Source organism: Alosa pseudoharengus, unplaced genomic scaffold, assembly GCF_046254945.1.
Source record: "Alosa pseudoharengus isolate Yale_2024_CS ecotype anadromous, Long Island Sound unplaced genomic scaffold, YU_APseudo_1.1 YU_APseudo_1.1_scf_4, whole genome shotgun sequence".
NCBI lineage: Eukaryota > Metazoa > Chordata > Actinopteri > Clupeiformes > Clupeidae > Alosa > Alosa pseudoharengus.
In genome coordinates, this window is record NW_027468774.1 from 7621078 (window position 1) to 7641516 (window position 20439).

General features: G+C 38.0%; 2 protein-coding genes across 2 annotated transcripts in view; one reads left to right on the top strand and one right to left on the bottom strand.

Moving 5' to 3' along the window:
• The window catches only part of grnb (granulin b), a 269480-nt gene that overhangs the window by 49687 nt on the left and 199354 nt on the right, over positions 1 to 20439 (bottom strand). The window lies entirely within an intron of this gene.
• LOC143102285 (integrin alpha-M-like) overlaps positions 1 to 20439 on the top strand; it is a 90133-nt gene that overhangs the window by 3648 nt on the left and 66046 nt on the right. The gene's annotated exons all lie outside the window — the stretch shown is intronic.

Genomic DNA, 20439 nt, shown 5'->3' on the forward strand with positions numbered 1-20439 from the left:
ATATGGAAATAAACGCTCACGTAAAGAGTTGGAACCGTATGTCTAATAAGGGTGGGCTCTGATAACGCACACACAGAGAGACACAAAAAGGTCTGTTGATTTGATTGAACGGTCATCCAGCCAATCACATCAAGTTAGCGTCAGCGAATAACCTGAGCCGCTCTGATCGAATTCAAAGTGTGCGTCTTTCAAGGCTGCTTGAGTCTGCATTATAAAGTCTGCAGTGATCAGATTTGAGGTAGAATTGAAATGATAATTGTTACCACATTATTAGTAAACCAAAATTCACTGTCTGTCTGACAGTTTTTGTCACAATGTAGAAATGCACGAGTCAAAGTGAAATCGGGGGTGCGCGCACCAAGGCCCTTGGCTACTGTTCTCATTATTCTCTGTCTATGATCTGCAGCTTTTCTCAAACTATGGGCCTCCTCAACAATTAGCTTACTGGTCCACGTAGCCGCAAAATTAAGTTATGCCTGGTGCTTCACGTCTGATAATTTGCAGCAAGATTGAATGGTATGGAACAGCGGACTGAAAGAAAGATAGGCTAAAAGTTTCCCCAATTAGAAATAGCCTTCTTATTAATTTGGTGTCATCAACTATATAGACATAGCCCAGCCAGGCCAGCACATATACGTCTCCAAGACGCTTGGAAAATATCTGAACAGCTTACATCGCGTTCCATTTAGAACATCTTATTTGATCTTATTACAGTGCATGAAAATGCACTGTACTGTTCTTCCTAGGCTTCTTCTTCTTCTTCTTCTTCTTATTAGAGTGCATGAAAATGCACTCTACTGTTCTTCCTAGGCTTCTTCTTCTTCTTCTTCTTCTTCTTATTCTTCTTCTTCTAACGCAGTTAATGCAGCTTCAACCGTTTAACGTAGAAACTTCATTCAAACTGCGTTGCGTAGGTCTTACTTATGACATGTGGGCTTTGTATTTTTCATCTTTGTAACTTTTATACTTTTTAAACTATTAATTAAAAACTGCTCAAAATTTCCCCATAGACTTAACATGGGCTGATGACATCACAATGGACTAATTAACTTGATTTGCACCTGGTATCATCTTCCAGCTGCTCATCTAGGCCCCATCAAAGAATCAGTTCAACTGATTGCACCTGTATCAACTGCTTTCTACTGAACTAGACCAACTCTCTCTGTCTCTCCATTCTACAAGGATATAAGACACATTTCATCCAACTTTCTATCCATTCATCCTCTTCAAACCATTCACTCATCCACCCATTAAACTATCCATCAACATCCATTAAACAATCTGCCTATCAACATCCATTCAACTTTCTGTCTATCAACATCCATTACACTATCTACATTTAACTTTTAAACTATATACTCTGTCTCAGGCTTTAAGCATACAATATGGCTCTATTAAGACTGCCGTTAAGCAATTAGAATCCTATGGCAGGTGTTCGGGCCACCTGTTTCAACTGCCAGTCTCAGGCTTTAAGCATACAAACTGGCCCTATTAAGACTACACATCCTGTTCAACTGCTTCCTCTGCCAAAAACTGTTCCAAAATAAAAGTCCTCACTACAATATTTCACTGTTAAACAATTTAACCCTTTAAACTACTGAACTTTTTAACTGTTCAGCCATTGTAACTGTTACTTGTCATCAACTATGACTCCTACCCACTGTAGTTAGCATGTTAGCATGTTAGCATACTAGTTAGCATTTTTAACAAAACTACTAAAAATGATTAGCTAAGTTAGCTAAGTCACATGGTTAGCATAGTTAGCATGCTAACATGTTAGCATGCTAGTTAGCATTTTTTGCAAAACTGCTAAAAATGATTAGCTAAGTTAGCTAAGTCACATGGTTAGCATAGTTAGCATGCTAACATGTTAGCATGCTAGTTAGCATTTTTTATAAAACTGCTAAAAATTATTAGCTAAGTTAGCTAAGTCACATGGTTAGCATAGTTAGCATGCTAGCATGTTAGCATTCTAGTTAGCATTACTATTAAAAATGATTAGCGAAGTTAGCTAAGTCACATGGTTAACATAATTAACATGTTAGCATGCTAATTAGCATAGTTATCATAACTAATACAAATTATTAGCTAGGTTAGCTAAGTCATATGGTTAACATAGTTAACATTTTAATATTATTAGCATGCTAGTTAGCGTAGTTACTTGGTTAACATTATTATCTTTAACATAGTTAGCATAACTACTAGCAAACATTGGAGCCATTCCAATTGTTAGTTATCATCAACTATCTGCCTAAATAATTTAACCATTTCAATTATCAACCTATTTAACTGTTCAGTCATTCCAACTATAGTAAACCTTATCTACCAAGCAAATAATTTAACCATATGAACTCATCATATTTTTGCATTTTCATGCACTGTATTTCCTTCAGGAAATGCTTTTCTAGTTCTTATTATAGTGCATGAAAATGCACTATATTGTTCTTCCAAGTCTTCTTATTCTTATTATTCTTCTTCTAACGTAGCTAATGCAGCTTCAACCATTTAACGTAGAAACTTCATTCAAACTATGTTACGTAGGTCTTACTTAGGACATGTAGGCTTTGTATTTTTCATCTTTGTAACTTTTATACTTTTTAAACTATTAATTATTAACTTTTATAAAATCCCCATAGACTTAACATGGGCTGATGACATCACAATGGACTAATTAACTTGATTTGCACCTGTATCTTCTTCCAGCTGCTCATCTAGGCCCCATCAAAGAATCAGTTCAACTGATTGCACCTGTATCAACTGCTTTCTACTGAACTAGACCAACTCTCTCTGTGTCTCTACATTCTACAAGGATATAAGACACATTTCATCCAACTTTCTATCCATTCATCCTCTTCAAACCATTCACTCATCCACAAATTAAACTATCCATCAACATCCATTAAACAATCTGCCTATCAACATCCATTCAACTTTCTGTCTATCAACATCTATTACACTATCTACATTTAACTTTTAAACTATATACTCTGTCTCAGGCTTTAAGCATACAATATGGCTCTATTAAGACTGCCGTTAAGCAATTAGAATCCTAGGCCAGGTGGCCAGGCCACCTGCACCCTATCAGTTTCTCAGGCTAACCTTTTAAACTATCCAGCTATTTGACTGTTCAGTCAGTCCAACTATATTAAACCTCATCTACCTAGTTCAGTCATTCCAACTATATTAAACCTCATCTACCTAGCAAATAATTTAACCTTTTACACTATCCACCTATTTAACCGTTCAGTCATTCCAACTATATTAAACCTCATCTACCTAGTTCAGTCATTCCAACTATATTAAACCTCATCTACCTAGTTGTCATTCCAACTATATTAAACCTCATCTACCTAGCAAATCATTTAACCATTTGAATCCTATGGCAGGTGTTCGGGCCACCTGTTTCAACTGCCATTCTCAGGCTTTAAGCATACAAACTGGCCCTATTAAGACTACACATCCTGTTCAACTGCTTCCTCTGCCAGAAACTGTTTCAAAATAAAAGTCCTCACTACAATATTTCACTGTTAAACAATTTAACCCTTTAAACTACTGAACTTTTTAACTGTTCAGCCATTGTAACTGTTACTTGTCATCAACTATGACTCCTACCCACTGTAGCTAGTTAGCATGGTTAGCATAGTTAGCATACTAGCATATTAGCATGCTAGCATGTTAGCATGCTAGTTAGCATTTTTAGCAAAACTGCTAAAAATGATTAGCTAAGTCACATGGTTAGCATAGTTAGCATGCTAACATGTTAGCATGCTAGTTAGCATTTTTTACAAAACTGCTAAAAATGATTAGCTAAGTTAGCTAAGTCACATGGTTAGCATAGTTAGCATGCTAACATATTAGCATGCTAGTTAGCATTTTTTGCAAAACTGCTAAAAATTATTAGCTAAGTTAGCTAAGTCACATGGTTAGCATAATTAGCATGCTAGCATGTTAACATGCTAGTTAGCATTTTTAGCAAAACTGCTAAAAATGATTAGCTAAGTTAGCATAGTTAGCATGCTAATTAGCATAGTTATCATAACTAATAAAAATGATTAGCTAGGTTAGCTAAGTCATATGATTAGCATAGTTAACATTTTAACATTGGTAGCATGCTAGTTAGCATAGTAACTTGGTTAGCATTATTATCTTTGTTAACATAGTAAGCATAACTACTAGAAAATATTGGAGCCATTCCAACTGTTAGTTATCATCAACTATCTGCCTAAATAATTTAACCATTTCAATTATCAACCTATTTAACTGTTTAGTCATTCCAACTATATTAAACCTTATCTACCAAGCAAATAATTTAACCATATGAACGCATCATATTTTTGCATTTTCATGCACTGTATTTCCTTCAGGAAATGCTTTTCTAGTTATTCGTCTTCTTCTAACGCAGTTAATGCAGCTTCAACCGTTTAACGTAGAAACTTCATTCAAACTATGTTGCGTAGGTCTTACTTAGGACATGTGGGCTATGTATTTTTCAGCTTTGTAACTTTTATACTTTTTAAACTATTAGTTAAAAACTACTCAAAATTTCCCCATAGACTTAACATGGGCTGATGACATCACAATGGACTAATTAACTTGATTTGCACCTGTATCATCTTCCAGCTGCTCATCTAGGCCCCATCAAAGAATCAGTTCAACTGATTGCACCTGTATCAACTGCTTTCTACTGAACTAGACCAACTCTCTCTGTGTTTCTACATTCTACAAGGATATAAGACACATTTCATCCAACTTTCTATCCATTCATCCTCTTCAAACCATTCACTCATCCACCCATTAAACTATCAACATCCATTAAACAATCTGCCTATCAACATCCATTCAACTTTCTGTCTATCAACATCCATTACACTATCTACATTTAACTTTTAAACTATATACTCTGTCTCAGGCTTTAAGCATACAATATGGCTCTATTAAGACTGCCGTTAAGCAATTAGAATCCTAGGCCAGGTGGCCAGGCCACCTGCACCCTATCAAGTTTCTCAGGCTAACCTTTTACACCATCCACCTATTTGACTGTTCAGTCAGTCCAACTATATTAAACCTCATCTACCTAGTTCAGTCATTCCAACTATATTAAACCTCATCTACCTAGCAAATAATTTAACCTTTTACACTATCCACCTATTTAACCGTTCAGTCATTCCAACTATATTAAACCTCATCTACCTAGTTCAGTCATTCCAACTATATTAAACCTCATCTACCTAGTTCAGTCATTCCAACTATTAAACCTCATCTACCACCTGCATCAACTGCCAGTCTCAGGCTTTAAGCATACAAACTGGCCCTATTAAGACTACACACCCTATTCAACTGCTTCCTCTGCCAAAAACTGTTTCAAAATAAAAGTCCTCACTACAATCTTTCACTGTTAAACAATTTAACCCTTTAAACTACTGAACTTTTTAACTGTTCAGCCATTGTAACTGTTACTTGTCATCAACTATGACTCCTACCCACTGTAGCTAGTTAGCTAAGTAACATGGTTAGCATAGTTAGCATGTTAGCATGCTAGTTAGCATTTTTAACAAAACTGCTAAAAATGATTAGCTAAGTTAACTAAGTAGCATGGTTAGCATGCTAACATGCTAGTTAGCATAGTTAGCATAACTACTAAAAATGATTAGCTAAGTTAGCTAAGACACATGGTTAGCATAGTTAGTATGCGAACATGTTAGCATGCTAGTTAGCATATTTAGCATAACTGCTAAAAATGATTAGCGAAGTTAGCTAAGTCACATGGTTAATATAATTAGCATGTTAGTTAGCATCGTTAGCATAACTAATTAAATGATTAGCTAGGTTAGCTAAGTCATATGGTTAGCATAGTTAACATTTTAACATTGTTAACATGCTAGTTAGCATAGTAACTTAGCATAGTTAATATTATTATCTTTGTTAACATAGTTAGCATAACTGCTAGCAAACATTGGAGCCATTCCAACTGTTAATTATCGTCAACTATCTGCCTAAATAATTTAACCATTTCAATTATCAACCTATTTAACTGTTCAGTCATTCCAACTATATCAAACCTTATCTACCAAGCAAATAATGTAACCATATCAACGCATCATATTTTTGCATTTTCATGCACTGTATTTCCTTCAGGAAATGCTTTTCTAGTTGATCTTACAAACGTCGGCGGCATTTCACTGTCAATGTGTGTCGTTCTACATCTACTGGAGATCTCAATGTCTTAAATACCATCGCGTTCCATTTAGAACATCTTATTTTGATTTTACAAACAGCGGCGTCAAGACACATTTAAGTTCTACATCTGAGAACTTCCAGCATGTAGAACTCAAAGAACGCTTATGAGCGCTCATGCAATGTGTGCGTCCCTGCAGCAAGTGAAAGGTAACGTGGGCTAGTTTAAACAACAACGTGGCTACCTGTAACTATTATTGAAAACAGCATAGAAACTGCTAATCATAATCTTCAAACTGACATTAATTAAGCTGGCTATATGCAACACAATTTATTTATATTCCCTTTATATGTTTGGGTAGACTTAAAACGTTTTTGAATTTGAGCTTACAGTTCTGTCATTATTCTGTGCCCTTTACATTTCTACATAGGTATTATATTAATAGTCCAGTGATACCTCGAAATTAGGCTGTTGTCTGTTAGGCAATTTATTGTAGCCTGCTAACCATATGCACAAAACATAATTTCTGAAATGTTTTCTTCATTTATAACATGAGATATGTCTCCATGTAGGGTAGTGTCAAATAGTGAAGTGATAGCAGGTAGATAATGTAGGCCTACATGTCACATGAGCCACACAAATGAGGGGCGCTGCTTGTTCTGTCCCTCCCAAACTGCATTAAAATGGTGTATTTGTTTAGCAATCAGAATTTCAAAAAAGTTTCGGGGGAGAAACTCCCGGATACCTGCCAATATAGTCCGCACTCCTCTCAGAAAATACTTACAACGTCCCTAGGGAGTTATTTAAAATTTGGCCGGATTGTTTCACTTCCCTATCCCACAACCCCCACACTTTTAAAAAGCTTGATACGCCTCTGCTTAGTGGACACCGTCGTACACGCAGACGCACCTCCATTCAATAGCCGATCGATCATAATCTCCAAAAGGATATTCTCCTTCAGATTTAAAATAGGTGAATAACATAACCTACCTAAGACTTCATCACACGTAAACGTTTTTCAACATTTGGTGTAGGCCTATTTCTGCTTAATTTCTGCTTCAATTTATGCAACACTATGGCCTGCATCGCTTCCGTGTCATTACAAATGCACGTCTTTGTGTTTCTCGCTAATACAAATATTGCCAGCGATTTTGGGTTTCAATGAAGCTCTGGATGTCTAGCACATAGTGGAGCAGAGTACAAATGAGATTTGTCACCGTACTTGGAACTATCGTCTATTTTAATCAGTATCGTTGTTTGTCGCAATTAAAAAGTCTTAAGGGCCGGATTACATTATTATTTTGACATACGTCGCGGGCCGGAATTGGGCCGGATTTGGCCCGCGGGCCGGGTGTTTGAGACCCCTGACCTACAGTATATGACCGCCGCTTCACTGCGCGCAGTCATAATAATTTTCTATTGTGTGTCATTATGAACGGGAGCTATCTGGTGTGCAGATCTCTTATCCTCTAGTGATACTTTCATACTGGATCCAGCCCTGCACCCATCCAACTTTGGCCTGGGATGTGTCTGGCCTTACTGTATGCTTCTATCATATAGTTTTGTAAATAATGATTTTATTATGACCGCCGCGCAGCGAAGGTCATATAGGTTTAGTCAGATTTGGTTTTTTTCCCCTTTTTTTCCTTTGTAGCTTATTAGCCTTGAACTATTAAACATGCACTGACAAGGTTACGTGTAAAGTACGCTATCGCACGTAAGTGAAAAGGGCCTTGCACTCGTCAAGTTCGCAGGGACTCTCGCACACACCACACACCAGGGCCCACACACTTAGGTCTCAAAAAATTCTGAAAAAATTACCAGGTGTACCTATGTTATCCAGGAGACACACTGTAAAATGACTTTTATGTAAGATCAATACTTTCCAGTATTCCAGATACAGCCAGTTTTACAGGGGGAGGGGGGTGTCGATTTTGTTCAGCCTCTTTTTTTTGTCAAAGTTCACAAGCCCAAAGCACAAGAACTAAACCATGTAGGAGGCTCAATTTGTGCATGCTGGTACATAAATAGGAATAGTAGGTATAAAAATCGTCACATTTGGTCTGGATGATCCTGCATGGTCATAGCTGTCCCTCAAAGTTGATCAAATATTTATTGGAGTTTTTGGCTGGGCTCTGTTTAGGCCTTCAGAAGACATATTTTATTTCCCTTATTGAGATAAGTAGAAACACTCTCACAAAAACCAATGGACAGAACATAAATTCCTTCAGGGTCTGAACAGCAGACCTCAAAAGTCTGAAAAATTATTTTGGTTCTCATTTTCAGAGCGCCTTAACACCTTGTAGGAATATACAAATATTTTTTTTATATATTGTTTTCTTCACTCTCCATGATCCCTTATTTTTAAAGACACCAATTTGACTTGTCTTTTGCAAATCTTTCTTTTTTATTTTCCACCCTGAACATGGGCAAAATGCCCCATTGAGATCAATATGTTTTATATAGAGTTACCACTGTGCAACCTGTGGTTGTATAGAGTAACCTGTGGTAACTAGAAAGACAAGTCAAATTGGTGTTTTTAAAAAGAAGGGATCATGGAGAATAAAATATATTTTACCTTGCATACCTTGAAAGGCTAGCCGGGTACTTCAGTTCAATGTTTCAGGTTTACTGTGGACCTGACTGAAGTGCACAGAAACCTAGTCATAAAACTTGTTTAAATGATCATCGACTCCTTGTTGCTGTCGCCTCCATGCTGCTTTCGCCTCCATGCTGCTGTTGCCTCCATGCTGCTGTTGCCTCCATGCTGCTTTTTGTTTTGATGACGCATGCGGCAGTGCAACACTGGTGGCGTTGCCAGATTGGGTGTTTTTTCCGATACATATTAAGGCCTGTTTACGGTGTGTTTTAGCCGGGTTTTCGACTGGAAGGCTCTATAGAAATCTGCCACCCTATTGAATGAAGTTAAACTGAGAGGGGGTGCCGTTCACAGACACCAGAATGAACGAGTTCAGGGTAACATTCATCAGGCAGCAATACAGTTCACATTCGCCCAAAATATGAACGAGTTCATGACCTATCGTTCAATGAACGAATTCAGGCACAACACTAGGTTTTGAGACATGCCTCACTGAGAGGAAGTGAAACCAAGATAAACTGATATGAAAAAAGGAACCGCTGGTCGATACCCTATACTATTTTTAATACAACTCCAGATGATGCAAAGAACATCTTTTTTCTTTCTCGACCCATACAGTGATTGCTTCACATTTATGAACTTACTGTCCCTTCCTTTAATAAAATCACTGTGGAACAAATCATCAAATTGCAGACTACAGTTAGTTCCAGACTATCACCCATAGCTGATTTTGTAATCATTATTTTGCCCTGTGTGGTGTGGGATGGCCTAACCATGGGTATGAATGTGTTTTTTTTTTTCTAAAAGGAAAAAGTAAGATCATACAGTCATATAAGATCATATCATGTACACTGTATGGACAAACGTGTTGGATCGCCTGCTATTACACCCACAGGAACTTCAATGAAATCCCATTCTAAATCCACAGATATTAAAGGATAAATCTGGCAAGTTTTCACATCAATTGTGTCGGTATGAAAAAAACCTGAACAAAATTAAGTTTCACCTAGCTGGAGTTGCTACTGCCAGCTTCTAACGCAGCCAGGCAGCTGCACCGCTTCACTCTGGAGGCAGGTCCGTGAGCTCCCATGTACATGCCCCCAGAGTGTAGCCCTGTAGCTGCCTGGCTGCAATAGCAACTCGAGGTAGGTAAAAAAGATTGTTTTTTTTTCCGTACCGACAGTACTTGGTGACCTCAAGAAGCGGAAATGTATGTGAACTTGCCGGATTTTTAATATGGAGATGTTCCCTCCTTTGCAGCAGGAACAGCTTTCACTCTTTTGAGAAGGGTTTTCACAAGGTTTTAGAGTATTTGTCAAATCGTTTGCCCATTCATTCAGAGGTGAGGTCAGGCACAGGATGTTGGACAAGAAGGCCTGTCTCGCGATTATTTCATAGTTATAGTGGATGGAATCCACTATCTTGAAATCTCCTAGCTTCTTCTTATTACAACCTTTTCTTTTTACCTTTTTAAGAATGAATACGACTCTAACCGCTTAACGTACAGACATGTTGAAATAACCGTTCTGAAAGTCTGGAGTGGGGCAAGAGAGTTATTATTTCAGATTTTTATTTTTATTTCAGATTATACTTTTTGAGAAATAGGGGTTTAAAAATGTTAAGCTCATTTTCCCCCCATAGTCTTGAATGGCTGTGATGTCATAATGGCCTAAAGCCAGCTGCGCTCGTTAAGCTCCCAGAGTAGTTCCCGGGCTAATCAGAACACTGGCACGGGTGTCACCTGTGAATTCAACTGTCTCAGCTTCTAATGCATACAATCTGGCGCTCCCTAAAACTACACATCCTGTTTAAGTGTTTCCCGTGTGTCAAAATAAAAGTCACAGCCATATCTCATGCTTTGCGCATTATATCTCCAGAACGGCTTGATGCATATGCATCAAATTTGGTACAAGTGTTTGTATGGACTCAAAGATGAAGTGAGTTGATGTTGGAGGTCAAAGGTCAAGTCCATGAATACTCTGAGCGCGATATCTCAAAAATGCCTTGACTTACATGCCTGAAATTTGGTATGAGTGTTTGTATGGACTCAAAGATGAAGTGAATTGATGTTTTTTCTGGAATCTCCCACCAACATTAACCCTTTCGTGCCCGCGCCTTAATAGACAATAGCCTCTTTCATTATTTATAGTACTCTAAAGTTAAACTAGCATCTCCGACTGGAGAGAAATATGTGCAGACAAAAACAATTGTTTAAACTTAAATAAATGTTTGACCACTAGATGCCAATTTTGTTTCTCAGATAACAGAAGCTAAGCATATCTTACATTTGCCCAGATTATATAGTCATATATATCATATAGTCATATAGTATTTTATTTATGTTACTGAGTATGGAAATGCACCATAGTTTAGGATTGAATATATCTATGAATTTATGCGACTCTAAATTATATTTGTATTTGCTTAACTGTAATTGGAATTCTTTTGCTGTAAGATACCAGTGCCTTAATGGCGATTTCCTTTATTATTTCAGACTGTTGGCAATACAGCATATCACAATACAGAAGTGAATCTACTCCATCTCATTATATTGTACAGCAATGCTGCTGACAATTGACGATTTGACATAGGCTAATAATTAGAACCTCACCTGAAGCCCTGATGCTGTTTCCTCAACCTGCCATCTTGAATTTCCCCTGGGGATCAATAAAGTATCTATCTATCTATCTATCCATCTGTAGTGGTTTGATGCTGTCTTTCCTGCATACAAAGTGGTTCATTCATTTTGTAGCCTATCCTTTGGCTAGCGAGTTTAACCCTCCTACCATATTGTATATGATGGTGTTATTTGGATATTATTCATCAAATAATGATTCATTATATTTGAATAACCAACAGTGTTAACTTATTCACATTGCCAACACGTTTTTACAGCATGTGTCATAGCAATGCAATGACAGCCCTTTAAACGAATTTGGGTCTCCCTTTTATTTCTCTGCATTGTGTAGGCTACACTCAGAAATACATAACATAAACAGAATAGAAACGAAAAACAGTTAATACTATTTTTCCACATAATAGAATCTGCATAATTTGAAAGCCTGGTCACTACCACTGCTAGCTTGTGTGGCTAGTTATTTTCCTTACTTACACTCTGCTTTATGAAAAAGCTTCGTATGTCCCCTTTCTTCTTCTTGGGTGGCATAGCTGATCTACACACCACAAAAATGGGTTTGTATGTATGCTGAAGGGAAAAGGGAATATCAAAATGTTTCACTCTGGCCTTTTATGGGGTAGCCCTATGTATTGACAGACAGCCAGCCCTGGTAACTTACCGTTGTCGTTGACACACCCGCTCGCTTGACTACCAGTGCAAGAACTAGATGTACCGCAGAGCGGTACAAAATATGACCGCCGCCCAGTCCAGCACATTTTTTCCACAAAAAGAAATCACGCTGAAAGGCCTATATGATTCTAACTGTCTCACTAAATTGCATTATCCACACTCAATTCTCACTGGTATCTGCTAGACAACAAGTACCAAAACATGATTAGTTCATAGATTTCACTAGAGCCCGACCGATAAAGGATTTTGAAGGCTGATACCGATACAAATATTTGTTGATTTAAAAACCCGATATTCCGATATATCGGCCGATATATATATTTTTTTTCAGAAACTCGAAACAAAACATTAACAGATTTCACTAACATTAGTTATTTGTAGTTATTTATGAGTATTGACTAAAATAATATGATAATGCAAGTTTATTTTTAAATAATATTGTCACAGTGGAACATCGAAATATATTAAAGTTCTGATAAATAAAATTGTATAAAAATAGAAACTTAAGATATTAAACTTAGTCTTTTGAACAAAAACACAATAACAACAACAACCAAATCAAAGTTACCAGTATTAAAAGACTTGGTAAGCTTCATAAATATAACTTTGAACTAAGACTTAATTACAGAAAATAATGATGACATTATTACTATCATCTTCATTTGTATTATCATTAAACAAGATAAAGGTCACTCCTAAATGTTTGCGTGTGTAATAATTAGTCCCTATTGCCTTATAAGCTACCTTATAATTACAATGTCAGCTTGCTTATCCCTTTACCTGCACTTTTAAAATTATTTCCATCAAGCTACATCAAACCATTTTTTTTTTAATCATCAGTTGCTGCCTGCCTTCTAAAACCTACTATTTAGTGATCTAAATCCATTATGTAACTTGTTAATGCTGCGGCTGAACGACAGTCTGAAACGCACACTTGGCGTCATTGGATTTCATACACGTTTAAAAGAAAAGCTAACTTTTATGCACGCTACGTTTGATACTTTTTCTCTATGTCTAAATGTTCACTCCTCGCACGTCTAACTTACATTTTACAATGCAGGGACTGTAACTACAGATATACTAGTTATAAATACAGTAATCATAACTTTATTTAGGCAGAATAAGTTCGTTGTGGTTTCCAAGCTCATTAATGTTAACGTTAGCGGTATTCCACTGATATTCATGGCATTAGCTAGCTTTGTGGTTAGCTAGTCTATGATGAGCCATAATTTAGCAATGGATAACGTCATACTGCAAATTGCAAGACATACGCTTTCAAAATAACAGGCCGGGGAGAGATGATACGTCTCACTGCTATAACTGTCACGCTATTAAAGAAATACAGTCATATTCAGTCACATTGTCAAAAGTTAAAAGGACAGACAGTCAACTACACTGTAACAACGTAACTTAATTACTAGCTAATTCCGCTTCACTCGGCTTATTTAACAGCAGCAAAACTGGACATTGTTTTCACGAATTTTGTCATGCTTACTTGAGTTAAGAGAACTGATGGGGATGTTCTTTTCAATTGTTATACCAAATCACCATGAACACACTTAACTGATGATCTCACTCGCGGATAACTGGTTCTCTCTGCCCGACTCTGGCTGGATCAGCAGGTTGCAGGATGTGTGGCGCGTTATAAACGAGTGTTGCCAGCAGGTACGGTGTAGAGTGCCCTCTGGTGGACAAACTATACAACGCCAACACTCATGACATGGTTGAAGGGTGTTTCGTCCGTTTTTATTTTATTTTTAAAATAGTCATTTATCGGCCATTATAAATGCCGATACCGATAGTTTGGAAAATGCCTAATATCAGCCGATAATATCGGCTCGCCGATAAATCGGTCGGGCTCTAGATTTCACATGTAAAATTCATTTTATACAACCCCACCTCCATCTTGCCTGTTCATAATTCTGAGAAATTCTTGATTGTTTGTGTTATGTTTATGTTATGTGTGTGTGTGTGTGTGTGTGTGAGTGTGTGTGTGTGTGCGTGCTTGTGTGTGTGCCTGCGTATGTGTCTGTGCATGGAAGCGTACATATGTCTACTGTGTGAGTATGTGTCATACGTATGATTACTGTGTGTGTGTGTGTGTGTGTGTGTATCTGTTTGTGCACATGTGTGCACATGAAATGGGTTAACATGACCCCTGGAGGCAAATATACGGAAAAAAATGGTCATCCTAGGCCCTACAGTTCTCAAGATATTCACAGAGAACTGTGTCTGGCCTACCCTCCTTTCGGGGGGTCCAGTCCAGCGGGGAGGCTACAGATCAAAACGAAAAATGACGGTTCCATGCTATCCATGTGGGGGTACATGCCCACCAAGTTTTGTGTACCCCGGTCTTTCAGTGTCCCGGGAATCCTTGTTGGTGTACGTCACTAAATGTACACATAAATTGTTTTATTGTAAGGCCCCCCATGAACGAAAGTACACAAAACTTGGCATGCATTCGGAGGGTGTCATAATGATCCTACACTTTCAATTTCGTGCAGTTTTGACCATGTCAGCCAGAGATATTGTGATGAAAACACCTAATTTTTTGCTTTTTAATTTTTTAACTAGGTGGCGCTATACATGAAATAAGTGGTAATGGGATGGGTTGACATGGCCCCTTGAGATCAACATACAAAAAAAAGGTGGACCTCCTAGGCCCTACGGTTCTCGAGATATTCACAGAAAACTGTCTCCGGCCACCTACAGGCCAGTTGGTGTATAGTAACATAAATTAATTTATTGTGTGGCCCCCCATGAACAGAATTCCATGAAACTTGGCGTGCATTCAGAGGGTGTCATAATGATCCTACACTTCCAATTTCGTGCAGTTCTGACTAAGTTAGGTCACAGATACCTGCGATTACAACACCTCATTTTTACTTTTTTGTGTTTAACTAGGTGGCGCTATACATGAAATGAGTGGTTATGGAATGGGTTGACATGGCCCCTTGAGATCAACATACAAAAAAAATGGTCCTCCTAAACCTTACGGTTCTCGAGATATTCACAGAAAACTGTGTCTGCCCTACCCTCCTTTCGGGGGGTGCAGTCCAGCGGGGGGGCTACAGATCAAAACGAAAAACGATGGTTCCATGCTATCCATATGGGGTTACATGCCCACCAAGTTTCGTCTACCCCGGTCTTTCAGTGTCCCGGGAATCATTGACGGAAATTTGGACATGCGGAAAAAAAAAAAAAAAAAAGAAAAAAAAAAAAAATCTGACTAAACCTATATGCTTCGCTGCGCGGCGGTCATAATAAAGCAATAGAGCTGCACAGTCCCGCCCACAGCCAAAACGCGGTTAGGTGCCGGATGTAAGATTCCCATTCATTTGTCCCATTGACGTTTGGAAAAATCCGTATCTAAAAAGTTTTACAGCATGTCTTAGGCTAACCAGCTACGGCATAACTCATAAGCATACAACATATCATTTCGAGTAAAAAAACGAAGAGAAAATCCAAAAAAAGTCAAAGGTATAAGACTGTGTACATATTTTCATTTCCGAGCGAAGGAACTACTCATCCCATAAACCACCGCGCCTCACTGAATAATATATAAGAAATGCACGAATCAGCGCGAAATTATTTCCAACAGGCGTCAGCACGTGAACCCTTTCCTTCAAACAGTGATTTTTATATAGTGAATGTGCAGTTAATAGCAGTTATTTCAGGAGTAATCGTGTAAATAATAGTGTTTTGATATTGAATTTTATATTTATCATCGTGTATTTTATATCGTGTGTGTGAAAGCGGTTAACGTTATCGGCAGTGCATCGTAACGTTAGCTTCTACCTGACTCATCCTATGCTGTCATCACTGCTCAGTTGGGCTGATGCATGGACTGGTGCATGGGCTGCTCTTGGACCACTATATTTAGTTTATTAATTTGCCGTGAATTATTACACAAAATGTTCATTAAATGCACGAAGTATTCCTAGGTTAATGATTGATATGAATCGTACAGTATGAAGGCTACAGTAGCCTAGCTAATGTTAACTAGCACTGCTAGCAGTTACCAACCTCCCTGCTTAACTAACCACACCACAACTCATGCTGGCCCTTACAAAACCCACAAACTGACTCTCGGACACAAAACAGTCAATAATGTGACCCGATTTAAAGTGGCTTTCACCCCTTTGGACACTCACTAAAACATATATTTCATACCTGTGTTGCAGCATGTAGGCTAATGTAAGCTGCATTATGTAATGACATACAATGTCGTAAATGCTAAAGGTTAGCCTGTCGGCTAGTGCTACCTGAAAAGTTTGAGTGTTTAAACTAACATTTACAGTGGTCTATTGTATAGTGTATTGGCCCTGACTAAGTTCGTGTGATGTATAAACCCCAATCCTTGTTGATACAAGTACCAATATTCGTCAAGAAAGTTTTTAATCACATTAAGATTTTAAAAGACTCCGCCGTTTTTGTCAATATCTTTCGCTGAGAAAGTTTCAAACTATGACCATAACGGCCTTTCCACCAATCAGAGGCATCACTGTGGGATTGTGGGATTGTTCAGGATTGTGGGTAATGAAGTACTTATCCAAGAGATCGCAAATAAAAGGCATTTATCTCAAAATAAGGTTAGTGCCCCATGAACTCTTGGTGTCTATAGGAGCATATACAATCGCTTAGTACAACCGTAGCTGGTTTTAAGTCTACCACGTGCAGTTAAGTTTTTATGGCTTACACCGCAATTGTCAATGGAGAAATTGCATTGGATTTTTACATCCGGCATCGGCTGTGGGCGGGACTGTGCAGCTCTATGTGTGTGCAGCATGCGTGTCAGATAACCCTTCCCCCTCCCCCTCGGGTTTTCAGCCAATCAAATGACGACGTTTCTTGTTCTGTCGTGCTGGCTGTCGGAATGATCAGCAGCACTTAATGAGTTCGCTAAAATATTGGTGCGGACAATTTTGTCATCTTAAAATATTGGTTAGGACTAGTCATGAGCGTCCCACCCTAAATCTACGCCCAGACCTCCTTACACAAAAAACCTTATTTCTTGAGTATAATACATACCATCAATAGGATATACATACCATTGTAATCAGAAGGGTCAGTCCTATCAAATTATGTAAAATACATATGGTAATGTATGGTAACAGTCTTTGAAAATCCTCTCCAAATCTATACCGAAATTCGTTAAAATTGAATTTCATTCACATAAAAATGAATTTTCATCATATTTATATACAAGATAGAGAAAGATATAGAGTGTATGACATGTTCAGCAAGTTCTGGGCTATTTAATAAAAAAGACTGAATTGGAATATCATGAACCTTTCAAAAGTTATGATAAATTTAGTGATCAGAGTAAAAAAATGCAGGAAACGGGATTTAGAATGTTGACAGAATTCACATTCTCTTTCTCACCAAAAACATAAAAGTATGCATAAAAACTAATAATGAAGTCAGACACAATGGTTTAGATTTATTTGGTCCATAAAAATAAACCATTTATTTGTATATTAGCAAATGCTACAGTCAATAATAATGATATATAAAAGAAAAACATGTACCTTACCAGTAATACAGGAAGTAAGTATACTGTATATTTATTGAAGATCAATTCTGAATAGAGACATAGAATACATTTGATTCAACAGATACAACTTCCTTATATAAATTAGTGTAATATGAAAATGATATACATCTATAAAATGTATTATTTATGAAAAGCTAGGAATACAATCAACTTCAACATCACTTGTGATCAATGTGTTCTAAACATTTGAAAGTGGATTACATAGAACAAGCCTGTTGAGAATACATACACACATATACACACAAACTCACACACACACACACACAGAGGAGGATAGGGAAAGGTGGGGTGGGGAACCTGAAGGTTAAACACAGAAGACCTATGACTCATAACAAAACGCATCCCCTTCTGTAGAATGCCAAATCTGACAGCAAACAGTCACCTACCGCTAAACTCCAGGCCATACAAGCTACTTTAGTGTAATTATGTATTTTTCTTTGGCTCCTGCTGTATAGGAATATGTACTTGATGAAAAGACGACAGTAGTAGTTGGAGCAGCTGAAGGCGAGGCTGAAATTGTGACGGAAATGCCTGCCAGCTGTTGTGATAGATTTTCGCCAAAGTCTTTCTGGCTGTAGCTACCAAACCTGGGTTCAACACCAGATTCTGCATTGCCAAACTTAAAATTAGGACTGCACGATATTAGGAAAACATGCGATATGCGATAACATTATTGAGTACTGCGATAACGATATAACTTGCGATATTTAAATATTTCATGTTTTTCTCCACCTCATGTTTTTCTCCAACCTCATACGCTGCGCATCCCACGTTATTAGGCTACCGGCATGCCGAGTGCAGCGGAAAGTGAAAGTAAGGGGTTGCGATCGCACAGTCCAACGAAGTAGGCTAAACAACTTTTACAAATAACTAATCCTGATTACCTCTCTGCTGCTGTCTGGGGCTTTTGCTAAATGCAAATCATGAAATACTTGAAATACATGAAAGCCTTACAGTGAAAGACAAATATATTCTGATGCTATAACGATAACGAAAAAAATTGTTTATTTTAACACAGTGGAGAAGGACGCATTTGGCGCTGTGTTTGTAACACGTCATCCTTAATAAAACCAAAATATTTCCATAGAACAGACATGCTTTTCCTTTTAGTCACCAATTCCTCTTCACCCAAGTGTAACCTACCTCGCTCGACTCACTATCTTCAGCCATCACGACATTAGCTCCCGCCTCAACACCTAAAACATCACACACCTAAACTGGTAGGGGACGGGCTTCTAGGGCAGCATGACAGCATCGGTTTGGTAAAATATGTTGACATTCAGAATGTGAATACACCATAGACTGTATGGAATGCGCACGGCACAGAAAATGTATCGAAATTTATCGAAAATTGAGTAATCTTTGCAGTATGTCCATCACAAATGTTGATATCGCGATAACGATAGAATTTAGATATATCGTGCAGCCCTACTTGAAATAATAAGAAACTACTGACAACGGCAATGTCAATGGAGAAAAAGTGTACACAATAAGTATTTCTCATTTGTTTAACGCTCCCTGATCCCTTCAGGGACTTGGTTCCCCAGTAGCAATGGATATTAGGGAGGGAAGTGAAGTCCCATGTCAATGTCACAGAAAACTGTGAAACTCTTCTGGGGTCTCTTCGTCCCATGCCCCTGCACTGTGTGTTTGCATACGACGGCCTACTAAGCACAACCTCCCACCCGTTCCGGTTGGTAAAACCACATATGCCTGGGACAACAACATATAAAAAACAACATAACAAGTCTATTTCACAGTGTTTTAGTGGCAGTCTACACCACCCTACGCACGCCACCTACTGTAAATCTATACCTTCTTCCTCCATCTATATACCTATATATTATTAATTGCTGCTGTAACACCATAAATTCCCTTTGGGAATGAATAAAGTAATATATCTATCCATCTATCTATAATATTATCAGATCCACTACAGACTAATTAATGTGTAGGCTATAACTTAATGTTATATGCGCAATTACAGGACAACTTGATAGGTAGGCTACTGGGGGATAGAGGATACCATGCCTTCCGACACTCACTACCTCTCTACCCTGATATCGATGCTGATGCACAAGCAAAGTTAACTTGGCCCACAGCTGCAGAACCCACGTTAAAATAGAAAATTACATTTGGGATTCTCAAAGAGTCTATGGCCCACTCAATCTGTGACAAGGTAGGCTAGTTAAGTATCATTCAAAGCAGTCAATACGTAATGTCCACTGAATTATTTAACAGAGTGTCTATTTACATTAACAGGCTATCCTAAACTTTTTTACACAGTCAGTTAGGCTATTCTCTGCCAAGCAAGGTCTTTTTTGTTATTAACATTACAGTTCTCTCCTCCTCGTAAGCCTCAAAGAAAACTTGCTATACTCCGCTTCTGAAAAATATGGTGCTCTTCATTTCATCTGTTTCACTCATGGTTTTGACTCTCAATAGATGATGCCTTTATAAGTTTGCTGTGAACGCGCACAACTCTAGGTTAACACAGGGTTGATTGAACTAATTGGTAACCGGTGTTTTGGAACTGACAGCTCGGGTTTAGTCGCCACAGGTTCAGACAACCCAGAGGTTAAGTTTTATCTCAGTGTTTGTTAAACCTCCTTTCTGGAATACCCCCCTGGTGCTAGGGCTCAGTTGTGTTTCTAAGTCATATCAAGTGACCTAGAGGGCTGAAATGTGGTCAATGCTTGTTATCCGGCCGAAATAAAAAACAATATTCTAGCCTCTGTAGCTCTATGCCAGTATGTCATACAGCTATTCGGATTGTTTCCTAAGAAACTAAAGGGTCTCAG